We start from the raw sequence: 20,050 nt of genomic DNA, 5'->3' as shown, positions 1-20,050 counted from the left end.
AACCAAAGCAAATTCCTGCCCTATTAGAAGTGCGCAAAGACCAAAAAATATCAAAAGGCTGCAACCTTTCCTGAATCAAGTCTGGATTTAAACCAATGGTGTTAAATAAAATAAGAATCACTAAAACAGAGAACATTCGCCTCAGGAGTTAAGAGCAGGTCTTTAAATCAGTGGCCCCTTGTGTGCTTGGGGGTGGAAAGCTTTCAGAAGACAGGCTTCTTCTCCAACAGGGCTTCTTTCCAAACACTTCTGTGCATCTCTAGTCATTACTGAAAGCTCAGGGTCCTAAAAGGTCATCATATTTTATTCCTCAAATCCCGTCAATCACATAGAGGCATTTTCTTGTTTGGCTTGATAGAATAGATCAGAATGATCCCACATGATCCTAACAGGCAAGAACAACTGGTGAGAACCCATTTCTCAGCATGCTTCAATCAAGAAGTCCACGTCATCAGCAGCGCTAATTTAATTTTAAAAAAGCGATGGTGCTATAATTGGCTTGCCATTCTAGCTAGTGGGTTTCCAGGGTAACCGTGTTCTTGCCACAGATAAAATCTACCTAGTAGCACAAAGACTAAGGGTTTGGGGAAGAGTCAGCATCAAATGAGAGGTCAAGAATTCAGCCTGAAGAGAGCTACATCAAAAGCATATTTAGTTAAGGTGGACCGAATCCAAAATCTGAGCCCTGTCACGTACTAGCTGCACCATTTCAGACAAAAAATATACAACTTCTCTAGGCCTTGTTTCCTCATCTGTAAGATGAACATAATAATGGAACCTGTTTTGTAGGATTGTTACAGGAATAAAATAGAGAACTTAAACAGGAATTGGTACATTTTAAATCCAGACGAAATGTAAGATAAATAAATGAGACTATGACAGATGTCCCTAAACCTAGACATTCAGAGACCTGGAAAACTAAAAACAAAAAATCAAAATAGGTTTTGTTTTCTTTTTAATTTACAACTTTGGAGAAAAAGCATCCTGAAAGCTTCTGAAAAGAGCACAAAATGGCTTGTAAAACTGCGTTGTTATACAGTGATGCTCATGTTATTACTGCCTCCCAGGACTTGACTTCTGGGAATGTGCTCCCATGTCAGAGGCAATTTGGAAAGTCTTAACTGAGGAGAGCCACAGCTTTTCAGGCCACAAATTAAGGATGGGGAAACCATCCTTGCTTAGGGTGTGACAGCTAACTGGAATGGTTCATTGCTGTAAATACAGCAGGCCCATTTACCATGATTCCCCTCAGGGAAAAGACTCATCTGCCACAAATGTAACAGTGATGAAAAAACGGGGGAAATTTTGCCTCTGAGTGAAAAAAAAGACATAAAACAAGTGAGCAGTTTGAAGAGGTCTTTAATATGTAAATTTCAGGAGGGGGGGGCATCACTTTTATTGTCTTTATTTCTATTGGAAAGGGTATCTGAAGATGAATGAGGATAAGCTTCAGCTGTAAAATCCATCATGTTACACTCCCCGCTTAGCCCCCACAACACACACACAGGAAATTAAGCTGGCAAAAGAGACATGGAACTACTTACACCTGTGCTCACACTGACGGAACAACTTTCAGGCAACAAGCAGCAAAGCAGTGAGAAACAAAGTTTGAGAGCAAGAACATGCACACACAAAAAAGTTTCTGTTGTCCTAAGATTAAATGCTGAGGCAGGAAGAGATACTATTCTTGAATCAAGTGAGAAAAGATGGTAAAGTGCGATATTAAAATGCAGCACACTGGAATAAGTTTGCCTCTATAAAAACTGTTATGTTCTGTATGTGATTTAAATTAATGCCTATATTTGTGGGAGATAAAATTAAAATGAGATAAATGGTGCCAGCATAGAGCGTGTTCGCTGGAGCAATAAATAAGGCAGTGAAAGGTATTTTACATTTCAGTCACATCTATCCAAACAGGGAGCTCAAAGCACTTGAGGAACATTTGTTAATTAAATGCTGTAATAGATTTGTGAGTCACCCAGACGGTTATTATATGTATTTTTCAAAAACAGACAGAGAGGTGAAGTGACCCAGGGTCCTCTGGATGCCACTGAAGAGGAAACCTAGGGTGCTGAAGGCGTGCTTTCTATCCAGCTCAGCTGCTTCTTGGCCTGTTGGGAGGGCCTGGAAAGAAGCCTCTCTGGTTGCTGTCCCACTGAACAGAGCTCACAGGCTTTCGTTTATTAACTACCTCAATAGCAAGCAAGATTACTGTTGCATGTAGGGAGAAAGGTAATAATTTTGCCACACTATTAACAACGTATTTCTCCTTTTCCCCCTTACATTACAAGAATGTCCTATGAATGATTAAATATTGTCATATCATTTATCTTCCACTTGCAAACTTGTCTAAACTATTGATTAGAGAGAGCTGCCCTCTTTTCCAGTTGAAGCTCTTCAATTCTCTCCTCCACATGTCCTCTCTGACCCTCCCCTGGTCACTGGCTTCCTGGTTTAGGAGCTCTATACCCTGCAACCCCAAGGAACACACTTTGTGTTCACAGCTCAGCTTGACAAGCAAGCAGATTAACTTGCAAAGTGAAATCAAGCAAGATTGAGAATGTATTGATAACTGTGTATTGATCATTGATAATGGAGTAGACTGTGGCCACTCTACTGTTCTTTTACATGTTAGAAAACTCCCAAAATAGAAAGGTTAAATAAGTCTAAGGAGGAAGTATCTATTGAAACGCTGGGACAATGCCCCTCTGCTGAGCTACCACGTAAGTGAGTGGCCAGGAGAGGGCCCCTGGTTTCTGAAGATGAGGTGGCAAAGCAACATAGCAGTCACTGTAAGTACGGGTCATTTTGCGCTGATCCAGGTGAAATTTAAGGAGGCTTGGGGATCACCAAACCTCATCTCTTATTTTTCAGAACAGAAGATTCTCAATTATATTTGTATCTTCCTTTTACATTTTAAAAAATGCATTCAAATCCATTATAGTTTGAGACACATGTCAATGTCACACAAGCAAACTCCCTGCCCTGTCTCTTCTGTGCAGGTAGGTTGGTCTATCTTTTTGTGCCTTGGGTTCTCATCTGTACAACAGGAATCGTGATCATACCCACTTAATGAGGACTAAAGGACTCTCCCCACAAAAAGCACTTACAACAGTGCCTGGTACTAGGAAGCATACAATGATTGTTAACCATTATTTCTATTACAAAGTTATTGACACTGGTCTCCACGTATTTCCAGCTCTCTGCTCTGCGGCAACCCTATGGCTAGATGGAGCCATGTGAATAGTTACGGCTAAGGAGCTGTAAGAAGCGACACGTGTTACATCCTGGTCAAAGTGTGGAATTGCCAGTTTGAGACCCTCAGAGCTCTTTCCCTCTGGCATGGAGGTCAGAAGTGTTGGAAATGGCAACTATTAGTTTGCAAAGAACTCCTGACCTATGATGGACAAGTAGCATAAATAAGAAATAAACCCTTGTTTTCGGCACCGAGATTTGGAGAGTATTTGTTACTACAGCACTACCTGAACTATCCTAACTAATAATTCTTACTTGGATTTACAAAGTGCTTATACCCCTATCATTCGATTTAATCCTCATAATGAAGAGAAAAGGGCAGAGTATACCTATTTAGCAGACACGAATTTCAGCTCATTTTAATGCGATATTTACTGAATGAAGTTCAGCAAGTCATACTGATACAGCTGCAAGTCAGGTTCTCTAGATTTTTGGTCAATCCAAAATATTATTTCATTGCACTCTACTCACATTAAAAAGCCTTAGGACCCTTGACTCTAATATATGTATCTACTGACATTAACCTCTACCAACATCCTAATGAGGACTCTAACATTTATAGAGTTCTTACTACACTACTCCATCAATTCAAAGATGCTACTGATTATAAAATACGCCACCAGCTATTACAACACCGGAAACAAAAATTACTGCCATTTAAATTATAACATAGGGCTCTGTCATTAGAATATCTATTACATGTTTGTTGAAGTAAATGGCTTAAAATTGTCCAAAGTTTTTTTTTTAATCATATGTCACCCCTCTACATATATAAAAAGGAAAATATAAGTTCAACAAATGAAAGCATTCCAAACATTTCTTTACATTTAAATTTCAACCATTTGAATTACTTTTCAAGTCAAAATCATGGAAGTTCTATATTTTTCCTCATAATACTGACTTCTGGGCCATCAAGAGTCTTAATAAAAAAGGTGTCCACTATTGACTCCAGGATTTTCTTTCAAGTCACTAATCTCCATAGACAGCAGATTTTGATGTACATGTACAGACAATGACTGCTATGTCATGATTACCATGTGACAGTAATTAGTCAGAAATGTTAAGCATGTGAATGGGTTTTAGGATTGATGACATATGTGAGAAGAACAGTGCCTAACTGATGTCTCCGCAACTGTATGAAGTAGGCACTGTATTATTACAATCATTTTGAAGTCAGGAATTGAGGCATGGAGAGATTAAGCTGCCTGTTGAATGTTACCCAGCTGGCAAGCGGAGGATACAGAGTGTTCCATCTAAGGCAGTCTGACATCTTTAGAGGAGCTGCTCTTAGCAAATATGCTGTATGACTTCTCATAATAACAATTAGATTGGCTTTTTGTTATTTATTTGTTTACTTTTTGATGGTGGGGGCACAAGACTTACAAACTCTAAGGAAAGTGCTCAAACACTTGTGTAAAAGTCTTACACAGTTTACATAATGGGCTGTTTATCTTGTTTAAAGCAAACCAAAAAGAAATTGGCTCTAATATTACTACCAGCTCATTTTTGAAACAAGTAGAAAGACTTCCGGGGCTCTTTTTTTTGGTGATCCTAGAAAGAGATATTGGAAACATTTGCATAACGTCCTATCTTCTGAAAATATGGGGATGTAAGTGCAGTGAACACATATATATGACATCTATCTATACCTACTAGGAAGTACTTATGGTAGATCTTAAAACACACTTTTATTGCATTTAGTTTCATATTGGTGTCTATGTTTATACATGAACATCAATGTGAGAAAGGCAAAGAAATCACCACTACTAAACATGGGGGGGCTAAATGTGTGCTTGATCCTCATGGAGCATGAAATAAGGCTTAATCTTTGCCCAGAAGGAAAATCTTACTGAACAAGTATAACGATTGATTTTTTTCTTTAGCAGTTCTTTATCTCTTCTCCTTTTTCAAGGACAGTTAGCACAACTGAACAATTACTTAGGAGGTACAATACAAAGCTTTGAGCGTAGCTCTTTATACACTTATCAAATGAGTATAATTTGCTATAATTCTCCCTCCTGATTATATACAGTAGCTATTTCATTCTCTAAATAATATCTTATACTTTTTTTTTTTTTAGAAGTTGGTTAAATTGCTTAGGAGGAGAATATTAGGCTCAGTTTCTTTGAAGGGTAATATAGTGGGAGTGACTGTATAATTATCTCTACCGGGCTTTCACCCACCATACAATGTCGTCTACTAGATCTATTGCTTTCCTGTTGAGAACTCCAGCTAATCCTACCAGCTAGCACACAGGAGAATGAGACAGGCAAATTTTCTTTTTAACTAAGGACTGAGAGCATAAGAGAAAGAAATACTAAGATTGATTAAATCTGGTGCATTTGCAATTTTTATTTTAAGCCATTTCAGATATATGTGCTACCCAATAGGTACACTAATTCAGACATTACAGTCATTTGTGTAGCATGTCCTATCTGGTACTCTCTGCCTGAGACCAATTGTCCTTTAAGCCACTCCACAGCTGGGCTATTTTATGCCTTGCAATTACTACTCTATTCTGGATAGGGAGTTTTATTTTATTTTAAATTGATGTGGATTTTATTTTCAAAATGCCAAGCATTCCAAATGCTTCACACATACTAAGTTTTTAAAAACAATTCAATGGCTTCCAGCAGAGAGAAGTTTAACATAAGCCATTCACCAAAAACATCAGGATTTCTACAATAATTTTTTTCTCCAATATTGCTTAATAGTTTGTCTATTTGCCTTACCTGCAAGACAGAACTCCAGGGTAGGGTCTCGGGCAGTATTACTCACATGCCTCTAACCAATGACTGTTACAAGGCCTGTCACTTTTACCCTTCTCTGCATCAAATTATGAATAGAATACACTAAGGCCTGTCACTTTTACCCTTCTCTGCATCAAATTATGAATAGAATACACTAAGGCCTGTCACTTTTACCCTTCTCTGCATCAAATTATGAATAGAGTACACTAATTGCATGCAGAAGTTAGAAATGATAAGATCAAACAATGTTATTCTCCTGAATTAGTGATTACGGCTATTAGATTGCAACTAGTCAAAAAAAAAAAAAAGAAAACAGCCATTAAACTGAAGTTGCCATTCATTTACAAACCGATTACCACTAAAGTAGATTTGAGGTTATCTAGTGTTGGGGTGAGAATGGGAAGCAAATGACCATGGAATTTTTAAATGTTCTAAAATTAAATTGAGGTAATGATTGCATGACTCTGTAAATAAATTACAAATCACTGAATTGTAAAAAAGCAAAATAAAAACTTTTGCCAAATACCCTCTTCACTAACACAGTGACTGTTAGTATTTTCAAAAGTGCCTTTGGTGGTCAATTCATATATTTAGGCTTTGGAGCCAGATGGCCATGGCTGAAACATAACTTCTGCCACTTAGTGCCTCGATGAGTTACATACACCTTTCTGGGCCACAATTTCCTCTGCTGAAAAATGGGAGAAATGACAGGCTACATCATTGGATTACTAAGAAAAACAAGCGAATTGATATGTGGAAGGGATACAGTAACTTCTCAATAAATGTTTAGTTACCAATCCCTATCTTTTATTTAATTATAATTTTTAATATCAGAAATAATTGACTATTGCTGCAAAGGATTAATCTGACAGGGGGAATTCTACATAAAATTCACAATCCAGGGCCCCTCCAATTCAAGTGTATTCAGATGATCTTTCTAAAGCATGCTTCTCATTTTTTCCTCAAAGTGTCAATGCCCTGTCTTCCCCCAAACTCCTGCCCCTAGTGCCTGCGACTGCCTACAAGGACAAGGTGCAAACATACAAAGTCACTGAACTGCACCGAATCCAATTGTAAGCTGCTCTCTGAACCCTCACCAATGTGTTTTTTTTTTTGGCTGTTTTCTTTCTCTGTGCCACTTACTCCATTTTCCAGATACTTCAAATTCCTCGCTCAGCCAAAAACATCATTCTTTCATGCAAATCTTCCTTTCACAATTGCAATTTCTTCTGCCTAGACTGTGGTCAGCCTTGAAAAACTCCTGTACATCCATTGTGACCCAATTCGAATGTCACATCCTCTAGCTGACCTCAATCTTCATTGTGACCTCATAATAAGACATATGCACCCCTACTGAAGCATAAGTTGCCCCTCTCCACCCTTCAGGTCCTGCAGCAACTATTTGCCCACACAGTCCCAAATGTTATACCAATACTAAGCTATTGTGCATTATGTGTGATTCACCCCTGAGCCTCAGCATATTTTCTTTTCTCTTTCAGAAAAACTTCTTCCTCTCGACTTTCTACAAGCCACTCACCTAGCAAACTCCTAGAAGTTTGTCAGACCTCTGTTTAGCTCAGATCAGATGCATTCAGAGTGTTATGGCAGGAGACAGACATGATCATAGGAAAATTCCTCAGATCTTCTAAGACTAGGTTTGCTTTGTCCCTGAGTATGCTTCCAGAGTACCCTCTGCTGACCCTGAATACTGGTGTATAGCACCAAACGGAAAACCGTCTGTCGATACACATTTTGTGATAGGCTCGGTTTTGTCTAACTATTGTCAATCTCCATAACCCTAGCACCTAGAAAGTCTCTGGCACATATCAGATGCTCAATATCTGTTGAGTGAATGTATTAATCATCTCCTTTAAAAACAGAGTCAGTGGATTGAAGGGTAAGTATATTATATCTCAAAAAGCTATCGTTTAAAAGTAAATCTGAGTCAGCAGCCTATCTTTCTCATTGCAGCGTTGCTGGACAGAGGTCTTACATGCTTTCACCCCTGTCGTGGAGCCTGAAACATACAAGTTGCTCAATAATGTTTACTGAAATTTAATAAAAATAAAATATTATGCCAGATTCTGAGCCACTGAACTACTCTCTACAAATGACCAATTTACATGAAGCTCCTCAGTAGGTAAATTGAAGTAATATCACAAATCATGCAGCTAGAAGACTCATTGCTTTCAAGAACATTCACATTTCACAACTCACAATTGGGTCCAGTCAGTGAATTACCCAAGATCCTGCAAATAGGATCACAAAGAATGCCTTCTCCCTAATCAATATCATTAGTAGCGTCTAACTTAGAAAGACTGTTGTGATCACAGTAGCCAGATTTAGTGTTATGAATATGGACTCTGCCAGCACCAAATCACCAAATACAGGGATGAAAGCTATAGCTAGAAATAAATAGAACATTAGTGGGTTTTTGAAAACATGATCAGATTAAACAGGTGTTGATATGCATGAGAAGAGGAATAAACAAACTACTGGTTTGATATAAGTCATTATTTGGCAGTTGTATAATATCTGATAATTCTTCTAGGCTCTATTTACTCAAAGACCAGGAATTATAAATATATCTGCTTCACAGTACAGAAGCCAGCGAAATTAGGGACAAATGGTTTACATATCACAAATATGGTATTCAGGCAATGATGATAACAGCATCATTCTATAAGACAGACTTTGTTTTAAGCACTTTAGACACACTTTACACACGGCTTTGACTATAAACTGCTTTTTTTTTTTTTCTACTCACCTACGAACAAAGAATCAACTGGTGTCACTTAATATGTGTCACAGTGGTTTCTTACCACATCAAGCATAGGATGTGTTTCAATTTTCAAGAGATTAAACTGTGAGAAAGACACTTTACAGGATACAAGTAATAGAGTATAATACATTTAATAGTCCTAACAATCCTATGAGATGGGTCCTATTACCATTCCCATTTTAATGATGTGGAAGCTGAGACACAGAGAGGTTAAGGAACTTGTTCAAGGTTACTTAAAAGCTTTAATGATGAGAAAAGTTTAACAGAGACTCATAAAGCTTTACAGCGTCATCTCTCAGAAGCCCGTAAAACACTAAGAATTCAGTTTGTTTCTCTAAATGATACAATTGAACCAGTAAACTTTCCTCACTGAAGGGTATGGTGTTCTGAGATCTAAGAATTCTCATGGCAAAGTATTATGAAAATAAAAGTAGAAAGATAGCAATTTTAAACATTTCAAGTTTTTATAATTTGCATCCTCTTTGCATTTATATAGCTTAGTTTGTATCAGACCAATTTGCACTCATTTGGATTTTGCTTTTAAGTTTTCTTAATCCTTTCATTTATCTGTTTTCTGTAGGCATGAAGATACTGTAAGCTATTCTGGAAATGATAGTGTATTTGTTTTTTGATCTCCTTTTTCCCCTTCTCCACCCTCCAAGCCTTGCTCTGAGCTTAGTGTGCATTAAATAAGTGTTGCTGACTAATTAAAAGCAAAATGGAGACCCAATTTGGCATCATATCCCACAGCATGATATTAAAAAAGACACAACTCAAGCATAGATTGTTAGCTTCCCGTATATGATTAGTGGTATTCTTGGTATAATTTACATAGTGAGAGAACATGGCTTTTTGAACTAAGCAGAAATATCCAAGGATGTGGTATGAATGTTGGAGGGAGAGATGAGAAGGGGATCAAAGGAACACATTAAGAGATGAGACTGTGATTTGACTTAATCATTGAATAGAGTCCTTAGGTTGTTCACAGTTAAGATATATATTTTTTAATCTGAGTTATTTGGTGAGGTAATGAGAGCTAACTAATAAAGCTAACAGGAAATATGATACAGAAAATATGACATAGTTCCCATCCCTGTTCATTTTAAAAAAAATATTATTTTACGTATAAAATCATCTCTAAGCACAGAAAGGTTGTTTGCTGACTCTTGCTCCCACATATGAAAGTCAAGATATGATATTCCAGGTCATCTGTGAAATTCTAACACGGTTATTAGGAACAGCAATCAAAGTGTAAGCACTTTTACATCATCTTGTAATCATGCAAGGGAAGATTGAAAAGAAACACAACTGTAAAATTTTCAAATTTTCCTCATCAAAGACACTGGTTAGTTGGGAAGTTATTGAGAATATAAAGTTAAATCTTGTTAATCCTTTTTCCTATCATATGAAAATGCCTATTAACCACACAATGAAACCTTCCTTTCTCACTCACAGGTTAAACTAAAAGCTATTCCAAAATCCCTTTGCCTCTAAGCCCTAAGTGACACTGTGCAATCTCCTACCCACCCCTCTCCTTACGGTAAATAGAGAAGAGTGGCACATTCTGGCAAACACATTAGTCCACATCTACCAAAGTGAAAATCTGTGAGTTAAGAAACTTCTATACATTGTCCAGTAGTACATGTTTATAACAATAATCTTGACGCTTAGTCAAAATCTCTCTGAAGTTATCAAATATTGAATGTTTTTCATTACTTTAATATCAAATATGTCTTCATTCCATTTGGTACTTTAAGCTTCTTTGCCATAAGATATAGTATACATGAAACATATTTATGAAAAAACAAAAACCCCAGTTTTAAAACTGCTAACAATGTCAGCTTTGAATGGGCAACCAAAATAGAATAAAGTTCCTTGAAAGTTATCAAAGTCTAATAGTATCTCACAATTCCTTTCTAATGGGCTCATTACTATGTTAGTTTTGCTTATCAGAAGTTTAAATTATAGTTTTACAGATAAACAGTTTTAAAACCAGAATGAAAACTAAATACTAGTGGAACATTGATTTACAGACCAAAGCAAGAGGCAGTCAGAAAGTGAGAGGCGCGGATCTCTATGGTCCAGAACTTGTTTACTTGCAAACATCTGGGGTGAAGTCCCAGCCTCAGATGTTTGGTTTGCCTTGACTTTATAAATTTCTCTCTGTGATAGAGAAGTACATACAACGTTGTCTCTACCACACCAACAGCTCTGTTTAAGCAAAAAGCCTCAAAAAGTTGTTTGTTTTAATAACTACATCGCCACAGTTTTATAACAGGTAATTCTGCACTCTGGCCACAGGTAATTGGATCAGACATTGAACCCAAACCGCACTAGATACCCAGGAGCTGTGTTGGAGGAAGAATTCCCTCTCCGTGTGTACTGGAGAAGAACCAGCTAAAATAACGGTACTGTTGGTTCAGGCTTTTCAGTGTAAGGACACAGAAAAAGAAAAGCTGGGAGCAGAGATGGAATAGAGCAAAAGCCAGAGACACACAGCATAGGATGAGGAGGCCATGAGGCAGCAGAACATCATATCACGAGCATCCTAGTCTTTAGAAGGAGACTAAACAGAATCACTAACAGGAGCTGCCACAGAAAACAGAAGGAAAACGGAAGAAAGCTAAATCCTTGTGCAACGAAGACCCACCGTACAAGGAAACACTGGATGTTTATTTCTGAGGGTTGACAAAATCAGCTGCTGTTGTGTCCTCAATGGTATTCCAAGTCTCCATGAGACTTGGTTGTCTAGTTGCTGACACGGGTTTTTGGACTTCCTTCCTTCTCCCTGTATACTTACCATAAATTCCCACCATCTAAAGTCATCTGAGGTAACTTTAAGCACATCTTGGTTCCTGCAACCTGAAAGGACCTAACTAAAACAGACCCAAGAAACAATTTCTTTATTTTAAAAGAACTTAGACACACACAATTCTGGCTCACTCTGGTATATTATGGTTTTAAAAAATGACTACATCTATTAACAGAAGGAAAATAAATAAATAAAATAGAAGGATGGAGGAGAGAGTTTATTTTGTGTCTCTGCTTGTAAAGCACAACAACAAATTATCTGCGATTTGGGAATTATCCGTGAGGATGCTCCTCTGAAATCTGTAATATCCTAAAAGCTATGCAGATTAGCTCTATTCTCTTACATACCTACATTTTCAGATGTTATTCCCTGCCAATTACCCTCAATATGACCAGCTGGGAATGGTGGAAAGAAGGAGTATGGCATGGAAAGTGGACCTGACTCTGGACCTTCCTATCATAGAATCAGTATAGAGAATTCAATTATATTTTTTTAAAGCCTGATTATGCAAAACACTTGTTTCTTAACAAAAAAATAAGCTAAAGGTATTTTTTAGTGCATTGCTACATTTGCATTTTTAAATTATAGTAGATATTTTTATTGCGTTAAGTACCTTATTCTATCTCAGCGAAGAGTCGTGGCTGTTTTAAGTAAACAAGACTGTTACAAGAATACCCTACTCTTCTTCCATGGTGAGTGCCTGTATTCAAACCACAGTGCCATGGAAAATAACCTCCCCAACATTTACTCTCTTGGCCACAAGTGTCTGTTTAGAGAAGTGTCTGGGTTGGTCCGGACAACACATCCCCAAGCAACTAAGTGGAAACCCAGGTCGATCACATGAGTTAAGATGAGGATTCTAACATTTGGGATGATGGCCCACACTGAATTTTGATAAATCTCAAAAAAAAAAAAAAGCAATTTCAATTCTGGATTCACATGTACACAAAGATATATACGCGAGGAAGCTCATGTTAACATTGTTTATAATAAAGAAAAGCTGAAGCTCTCCACTGTAGGAGACTCAGTGATGAACCCTTACACTATGAAGCACTATACAGAGTTAAAAATAGTATGGCAAATCCTTTTAACTGACATGAAAAGATCCAGAGGAAAAGAACTGAAAAAAAATAGATAATATACCACATTTATATATATATACACACACACATGTAAATGTACACATAAATGTATTGATATATGCCAGAAATATGCACAACAAAAAGACAATGGTGATGGCTCTTTGGAAAAAGAGTTGGGGTTGGCAGGGAAGAAACAGAATGGGTACTGAGGGAGGGCTCTTACATTCTACTCCATATACTTCTCACTGCTGAAATCTGTTGTGGTAAGAATTTATTTGTATATTGCCAACATATATACGCTTCAGTAAAGTTAAGGAACAGGCCGGTTACAATGTGCTCCAAGGTACTACACACATTTGGCTGTTGAGCCAGCACGGAGAATGAGAGGAACTATTCCATTCAAAATCATCAGGACCAAAAGTGAAGCTCAGTTCTACCATGTTAGAAGTAGTATTTGGCCTAACTCACTCAATCATGTGTGTAATACGGGGATAATGATTTCTGGCCAGGCAACCTCCTAGACTTGATGTGGTAATGAACATAAAGACACTCTACAAACTGCTAGGCACTCCGCAAATCTCAAGTACTACTATTATTACTGTTTATATTATTTGACTTCCCAAATTTCCCTGGAGAAATATGGCTAAGCATGTAATAACAAATAATTTGTTTTCAACTTCTCCATTTGAACAACACTGTTTTATCCTGTCTCTTTCACTAAGGTCTGAAATTAAAACAAACATCAAACGAGGCTGTAGGATTTTATTTTATCTGTCACATACTGCTGTCATTAAACACACTTGAAATGAGTGGGTTTAGTTCAAATAAAACTGCTTCTTTCCCAAACTCAACAAACGTGAAGGGAAGAGAAAAGGAAGCTTGAGCTTGAATCACATTCAGAAGTGCTGCACGTTACATTTCAAGGAGAAGATCCATCTGGCAGGCTGACCCAGCAATCAGTTTTTATAATTATCAGGTCAGGCAGATTACAGATCCAGGATGTCAATTCTTTCACTGCAGTTTTATTTCGTTATTGGTAGCTCATTCAAAAGAAAAAAAAAACCCTCCTAGTTATTCTACGTAAAAAAAGCTATCTTCTCTCCTTTCTAGGATTGACTTCAGTAGGCAGCAATTTGGTCCAACAAACAAGGATCTATTACCAAGCATCAACTATGGTGAAACCGTGCTTGGTGGAAGTTCAAGAAGGAATATATCAAAAGTCATGTCCTGTAGGAAGTCACAACCAATGAAGATAAACTGTTACCACTGAAAATGGTCCTCGTATGAATCAAAGATGCTGGTACACTTGATTTTCATCTTCTTTTTTATGGAGTTCCTTTTCAAATGTATAGATCTACTTAATCTTGGCAATTTATCTCTCTGCTGGCTGAGGTAAAAAGAGCAGCAGGCAGTACAGGTCATCAGAAGACCCTGAAAAGAGATGAGTGTGTGTGTGTGTGTGTGTGTGTGTGTGTGCACGTGAGCTTGATTATAAATAGTACACACCGTAGAGGCCTCCACACTGCCCTCTTCTTAACCTTAACGCTAACCGCTCACATGTCCGTGCACTGCAAATTCTCCGTGAATCCCCAGGTTCTCATTAGAAAGTGCACTTTCAAACTGCTTTATCTTTACTCATCACAGTTTCCTCTTCTGGAATGTCTCCCTCCTCCAAATGTCCATTACACTTTAATTATGTTTCACATAGTGCTCAATAAATATCTGTGGAAATAAGTGAAATCTCCTATCCTTATATGTAATGAGTATTTCCTTGCAAAATTAAAAAAAAAAATGAAGCAGAGTAATTTAATCTAATAAAGTAGGAGGTAGAACATGCTGAAGAATTCACCAAATAGGGTGGAAAATAACCTTAGAAATGATACAGTTCAATGCTTTATAAAACATGAACCAGTTGTTCACAGAAGTGAAGTGATTTGCCACATTCCAAACAATTGGTAGAAGAGGGGGGTATGAAATCTTCTCCTCTTTTAGTCCAGTGCTTGCGCTATACCATGCTGTTTCCTTACATTTTTGAGAAATGACAGGGATATGTACTGACAAGCTCAGTGGATTAATAAGTATAGAATGTAATTCCATTAAAGGAAAGAGGAGAAAAATCAAGGCTACCGTTAAAACTATGGTATTTGCATCTACAGCAACTACCTATTGAGACAACAGTTGAGGCAATACACACTTAAGTATCAAGGAGACCACTCTCAACGGCCACATTTTTTAAAAAAAACTTCACTGCCAAGCTTTGCAGAAGCCAGTGGCAATGGTAAATTTCTACAATGAAGTGAAATATCCTTCAGGCTTAATAAGAAATTTAGTTACAAGTATATTAGACAATGAAGAGAATGTAGATCCTACAGCTTTAAGAAAATGTTTGAAAGTTCAATTTCATTCTCATACAAGAAAAACAAGATTTGCCTAGGGTCTAATGAGTGCACAGACATTCGAACTTGGACTGGAAATCACATTTACATTCAGGCCAAGACCCAGGACTGGGAGAAGGATGCTGCTTGAAATCCAGGCTATGTAACATGTACTGTGCGACTCCTGAGAACATCCTTTCATCTCTCATCCTGTCTCCTCATCTCTAAAATGTGGGTAAGAATCCCCATCTTCAGGAGTTACTACTGAGACTTCAATATTAACGAATAAATGAAAATACTTTGTAAACTCCCAGATATTAGGTAAATGCATTGAATTATCATTATCAGGAAGGAAGAACAGCCTTTGAAGAGATTCTAGATCAGCCAGGCTCAGAAATGTTACCACTTCAGGGGCAATGGCAGGAACCCACAGACGTTGAATTCCACAAGAAGAAGAAAACACAGAAAAAGATGGCCTTCATTACCTGAATATCTAGTAAATCAAAGCATAAGTGTATAGGCCTGAACAATCTATGTATCTCTGGAGAGAACTAAGGTATAAGATTGCCATTTAAATATGTAGAAGGATATGACTTGGCATAGGTCAAAGAGTAGGTTTATCTGAGAGTTGGGACTGCAATTCAGGACTACTGGAACCCACTTCGTGTCTCTTTCTCCTAAACTACGTTATGTAGTAGATATTGAACAACAGTAGCATGAGACACAGATAAGGACACTGACATTGCAGTGCTGCTGAATGATTGTTGAGTAGTGGCTGGAGACCTCACTGAATTGGATGGAATCCCGAGTGACGACTGCAGACCATTTTCCCCTCTTTATCTGTGCATAGATGACTGCTTGGTGGTAGCATAGCACAGAGATAAACCAGTGAAGAAGCGGAGATGCGTCAGAGACCCTGGACCATCTACAGAAGGGGAAGCGAACCTACACCTACTACATGTCAGTCTCCATGTTAAATGCTGTCTATGCAATCTCTAATTATTCTAGCCATGTTAAAAAAGTAAATATAATTATTCCTCTCTTGCCAGTGAAGAGATTAGGATCTGGAGAAGTGAAATGTCCTCCCAGCATTCACAGAGTTGCTGAGTGGTGGAACTAGAATTGAGGCCCCAGATGCCACAGGAAGAATAGAAGCTCTTTCCACTTTGCCAAGTGGACAGCCACATTCCAAGTGCCAGCCCACAGACAGAGGGGTCTGAGGTCCTGGAAGTAGGAGGTCAGGAAAACTGCTATGTGAAAAGCTGGCATTCAAAGAAGAAAGTGGTTTGGGGGAACAGTGTTACATTCACATTTTCTTAAGTGAGTTTATGTGAGGTAAATGTTTTTAAATTCTCGGATGAGAAATTGGAGGATTCTGGGTACCTTTTTAAAAGTAAACATATTTCCCATTGTGGTACTGGCATAGTAAAAGAATAATAAAATATGCATAAATATAACTGGAGGGGGTGAGGTGCCGAATGACTTGGACAGAGGGGCTTGGACATCAGGTCTTGTCTTCCTGCCTTGAGTGAAACTACTGACTCTGCGAACACAGAAATACAACAGTAAGAAACAACATTCTTAATTGTTTTCCTTTCTAGAAAGACTAAGACATACTATAGGTCCAGGTTTCATATAACTAGAGGTCTCATAGTACCATCATCTTTAACTCATAAAAATCAAACTGTATTACTCTTTTATCATAATGTTCAAAGTGTTTCTTGCTTGGTGCATATTTCACGCATCATTTTATACTCACATGAGATCCTGAACAGGTTACATTACATATATATCTGATAGCATATTTAGGACCCAATTTTCACCATCATTGAACAGCCTTATGCAATTCAAATACTCAAAAATGTGTGAATAATCTGGTGCTTGTTGCCACGATGGTGAGCCAGTTAACAGCTGAAGGTTGAGTCATATGTCATCACAAGGAATTACTCTGAATCCCACCTAGAATTCCAGTCTAGTATGCTTGGCTGCAAGAGCCACTGACAAATCACTACATCAGCTTCCTCATGTTACATCTGGGGAGACTAAGGCCTAGGCAGAGGCAAGGACATGTTCAAGGTCATAGAGCTGGACGGGGGTAGAGGCAGTGCAGGCATTAGAACCCAGGTATTTCATTACCTAATCTCTATAATACCTTCCTATCCTCTATTTGATACAAAAAAAGTCAAGCTCTTTATCAAAAACTCATCCTTTCCACCATGAATTCAAAACAGAGCAAAAGAAGTGCTGCTTGAACAAAAGCTGAGTGATACACGTTTCTTGGTAGGCAGAAATGAAATGAGTTAATAATCAGTTGTAACATCATTGATCTTTAGATTCATGTTTTGACCATTGGCAAATCTGTGGGTTTTTTTTTTTTTTTTTTTTTTTTTTTGAGACGGAGTCTCGCTCTGTCACCCGGGCTGGAGTGCAGTGACCGGATCTCAGCTCACTGCAAGCTCCGCCTCCCGGGTTCACGCCATTCTCTCACCTCAGCCTCCCGAGTAGCTGGGACTACAGGCGCCCGCCACCTCGCCCGGCTAATATTTTGTATTTTTTTAGTAGACACGGGGTTTCACCATGTTAGCCAGGATGGTCTCGATCTCCTGACCTCGTGATCCGCCCGTCTCGGCCTCCCAAAGTGCTGGGATTACAGGCTTGAGCCACCGCGCCCGGCCAAATCTGTGGTTTTATTCCACTTTTATTGAGGACAGCAAATGGGAGGTAGAAATGGCAAATTAACTATGGTCTGTCAGTCCTGGTAATGCTATTTACTATTTATTTTAAATGAATATTAAAGGTTTGAGTTTTTTACGCATTTGTTTTCATTTGTTCAGTGAACATCTGTTGATTGCCTAACCCATGCCAATACCACAGGGTTAGACACAGTGGGAATCCCAGAAATGGAAGCACACTCAAACACATTTCCTACAATTCACAATTTTCCAGCCTAGTCAAGGAATTTGAATCTACACAGCTGATCATATCCATAACAGGGTATAAACGTGACAAGTGTCAAAAGAAACGTGTACAGCAACTCATATGGGGTAGTAGGCAGCTCCTCAGGTGAAAAATGAAAGGTGAGAGTAGCAGGCAGGAAGTGATGAATGGCATTGCAGGTAGATGATACTAACAGAGAAAAGACCAAGAGCTGGAAAATTATAGAGCTCATTGAAGAGGTGTAAAAGAAGAGAGGATATGAGCTCAACAGAGTACAGCACAGTGAGGTGGGAAGGTATGGTATGAAGAAGACATGGGTTTTCGTCTGGTGTTTTTGTTATATCAGTTTATCCAGAATGAAGGAGTTAGTCTAAGAGAAACACTCCTGTTTCTGTAGAAGGACAAAATAACTCAGAGACAGATAAGGAACTTACTGGTTCAGGCAGAGATAGTATTCTGTCAGAGTGTCTATGTGGAATAAAGAAGAAGGTGTACAAACATGCATGCTTTCTGCTCAAAAATACTGATAACATCCATTCTTTTTCAGGTAAAAAATACTGATAACATCCATGCTTCCTGCTCAAAAATACTGATAACATCAGTGATCTTCTCTCAACCTGCTTGATGATTTATAACAAGAGGTACTGAAACTGGGCCCTCTCAACTCTTGCGTCCTCTGATGTCTTGTTTATTACAAGTACAGAAAAGAGAGCACCAGAACATTCATATGCACATTCTGGGGACTAGATAATATCTTGAATAAATTATGGCATTAGCTACAATAGAATTTACTGTATAGCCTCCAGTTTCCCTCATGTTCTTCTTGTCTCTCACCCTTACTCAGATAAACGTGTTAGCCAATGTACAGTGTTTGTGGTATTGACTATACAGAGAGAGAGAGAGGCCAGGTAAGAAGTATAAATATAGCTTCCTTATTAGAAACTGATTACTACTGACAAAGTAAACCAAGGAGTTGAAAATATTACCTTTTACCATCCAGACTACAACTATGTGAGCAAGGCAAGAATCAGCTGTTGCCATTTATGAATTGGCACAGGAATTGCAACAGATATTTGCTCATGATATCTCATTCTGTCCATGGACACAGTTCCTAAAATACACCACTCATGGCTGATGTTGTTGCTTAATGTAGTCCTCTAGCCCAGTGCTTGATTTAGATTTGCAAAACCGCTTTTCAAGAATCGAATAAACACAGTTTTGCTTTATTTCAGGTTTGTAAATAGTTACCTTTATTCATGCATTTCAAAGACAATAAAGGAAACAAATATCAAACTATCATTTTTTTTGTAGTGCATGAAGGCACGTCTGAAGATGTTAAAGGCACCATTATTTGAGTTTATAGAAATATGAATGAGAAGAATTCAACATAAGAGACCATTTTAAGTTCTAGGTCCCAGAAATAGAAAGGGAGGGAAGACTTCACAAAGGTATCTACCATAGGGCAAGAACATCAACTGCAAAGGTCAACTCTCTTGCATGATATTCCTCATGATCACTTTAAAAGGTGAGAACATTACAGAGGGTCATGCCTGTGAAATAATTTACAGAGAGAGGGAACACAGATTAATAAGACATTATTTTAGGACATTTAAGTCATTTATTTATTTATAGATAATTCCAGTAATTAAGAGCTTATCCTATCACTTCTACATTGAGTATTGGAATGACCTTGAAAGCGAAATGTCAATCAATCACCAGGGCATTCAGAAATCATTTTAATTTCAAGCCTGAAGTGCCAAAAGTGCAAACCCTTGCATAAGGTTCTGAGATATGAACAAGCTATGGTTTCGCAGAGAATTCACAATCTGGAGAACTATGTGGAAGTAATTAGATCACAATGAGGTTAATTCATGTAATGATAAAAAAAATTGATGGAAAAAAAATCAAATCAAAAAACCAAAACAGCAGAAAATAGTGCAACCAACTCAAGGACAACTCTAGAAAGAGTTTGTATGATTTTCAAGGTAAGAAGGAAATATAACTCAGGTGTAATTTTGTACATGTTAGTGATCATTTTATTCTTAATCACTAGAGCT

The 20,050-nt window shown here is 37.9% G+C and overlaps 1 protein-coding gene and 1 long non-coding RNA gene across 2 annotated transcripts in view; one reads left to right on the top strand and one right to left on the bottom strand.

Moving 5' to 3' along the window:
• The window catches only part of LPP (LIM domain containing preferred translocation partner in lipoma), a 729,048-nt gene that overhangs the window by 307,501 nt on the left and 401,497 nt on the right, over positions 1 to 20,050 (bottom strand). The gene's annotated exons all lie outside the window — the stretch shown is intronic.
• LOC105525827 lies at positions 7,611 to 13,992 on the top strand. Its single transcript, XR_001003984.1, has 2 exons — positions 7,611 to 7,902; positions 13,792 to 13,992. It is a non-coding gene; the product is annotated as an uncharacterized LOC105525827 (long non-coding RNA).

The sequence above is a fragment of the Colobus angolensis genome, unplaced genomic scaffold, assembly GCF_000951035.1.
Source record: "Colobus angolensis palliatus isolate OR3802 unplaced genomic scaffold, Cang.pa_1.0 Scaffold56, whole genome shotgun sequence".
In the NCBI taxonomy this organism is placed as follows: Eukaryota; Metazoa; Chordata; class Mammalia; order Primates; family Cercopithecidae; genus Colobus; species Colobus angolensis.
This window is presented reverse-complemented; position numbering and strand designations above follow the sequence as displayed.